The sequence below is a fragment of the Miscanthus floridulus genome, chromosome 14, assembly GCF_019320115.1.
Source record: "Miscanthus floridulus cultivar M001 chromosome 14, ASM1932011v1, whole genome shotgun sequence".
Taxonomy (NCBI): Eukaryota; Viridiplantae; Streptophyta; class Magnoliopsida; order Poales; family Poaceae; genus Miscanthus; species Miscanthus floridulus.
In genome coordinates, this window is record NC_089593.1 from 87,246,027 (window position 1) to 87,248,045 (window position 2,019).

General features: G+C 39.5%; 1 non-coding gene across 1 annotated transcript; it reads right to left on the bottom strand.

Annotated features, from left to right (window-relative positions):
* Positions 1–862: 862 nt before the first annotated feature.
* On the bottom strand, positions 863–972 carry LOC136506241 (small nucleolar RNA R71). The gene has a single exon (XR_010771465.1). It is a non-coding gene; the product is annotated as a small nucleolar RNA R71 (small nucleolar RNA).
* Between the last annotated feature and the right edge of the window lie 1,047 nt (positions 973–2,019).

A 2,019-nucleotide genomic window follows, 5' to 3' on the forward strand; every position in this document is an offset into this window, starting at 1 on the left:
ATAAGTTATCAATACATGTCCATGCTAGGCCTTCCCTGTGGTAAAAATATAAATAATGATACCTGGAATACTCTCGGGTAAAATGCTACAATGGTATATTATCTATGAGCTTGCAGATCCTTTTCATTTATATATTTATTTATTCTTCCTAATCACATAATTAATCAAGAACTACTTAGTATTATTCTAGTAGTAATGCTATGTAGTACCAACAAGTATCTCTAATATCATCACTAGGGATGACAACCTAGTAAAATTAGGAGATATATGTTTATAATAGGTGGCTACTTAAAAACAAGTGACACGTTAATAAATACCAACAAGCATTTTTGGTGTTGTTGCTAGGGACTAGATTTAAAACTCTGTTCTTAGTAGTGACGCTAAGAAATATCAACAAACATTTTTGGCGCAGTGGCTAAAGTTCCAATAAAGAAAGTTCCAGCTTTAAAGTTGGAAGACAACCATATAAGGCAAAGCTTAACACTAGAATTTGAAGCAATGGCTAACATGACTCTCCATGAATTCTCTGCTTTAACTATGGCCAACATCCGTACTGGACCAATAGTCAATGTTGGAGACAATGGATTCGAGCTTAAGCCAGCTCTCATCAACATGGTATAAGCAAACCAATTTTGTGGAAAGGCACATGAAGATGCGAGTGCACATCTCCAACACTTCCTGGAGATTTGTAGCACTTTCACCATCAAAGGAGTAACCCAGGAAGCCATATTACTTTGCCTCTTACCATTCTCACTCTTGGGGAAGGCAAAACAATGGTTCTACACCAACAAAGATAGAAATACTATATGGGATAACTGCTCCACTGCCTTTCTAGCAAAGTTCTTTCCCATAGGCAAGACCAATGCTCTGCCTGGGAGAATTTCAAGCTTTCAGCAAGAAATATGGTGAATCTGTCCCTAAGGCATAGGAACACTTTCAAGATTACATTGTGGAATGTCCTCATCATGGGGTGGAGAATTGGTTACTCATGCAGACTTTCTACCATGGGTTGACTAATAGTACCTATGAGACTATGGATGCTGCTACTGGAGGTGCATTCCTGTCACTCACCATATCAGTTGCAACAGCTCTTATGGAGAAGATGGCCTCCAACCAAGGTTGGAATGAAGAACATCTTTAGACCTGCAAGAGAGGTGGAGGTATGCATCAACTCAAGGAGGTAGATATGTTGTCTGCCAAGATGGACCTGTTGATGAAGAAGCTTGAAGATCGAGCCAATGAGAAGCAAGAAGTAATGCACATTCATTATTCTCGTATGACATGTGAAGAGTGTGGAAATACTGGGCATTTAGGGAACAACTGTCCTGAAACCCAAGTGGATGTGAACTTTGTCAACAACAGCAACTACTTTTGTCCTAAACAGAACCAAGGTAATTACCAAGCTGCTGTTCCTTCGTTTGACAAAGGTAAGATTCTAGGGCAACCAGAAGAACTAGAAACTACAAATCTTATTGATATTCATAATGCAGCATATTACTGTATACAACCATCGATAAGAAGGTGGATAGACTATACCTTGCCAGAAAAGAAGAGTGATCTAGGAAGACCTATCATCCCCATAGCCATTGGACCTCATGTTTTCCAAGAAGTTGTCCATGACTTTAGAGCAAGTGTCAACATCATGCCTAAGGTAATCTATGATCAAATTAATGGAGATACTTTGTTATATACAAATATGCGTTTGCAGCTTGCAGGTTAGTCACTCTGTTACCTCAAGGGAGTTCTTGAAGACGCTATTATTCTAGTGGGACAATCATATGTTCCCGTAGACTTTGTGATTTTGGAAACAGGTGGAGATGTAAGGACACCCATTATTTTGGGCCAACCTTTCCTAAGCACCGCAAAAGCCATCATCTACGCGGACAGTACCAAGATCTGCTTCACAATCAAGGATAGAAAGGAGAAGTTTTCTTTCAAGAATCATATCATGCAATCTCCTGGACATCCGCAGAGTCATACCTACCCGAAGAGACAACAGTGATCGAGAAGAAGAATAAC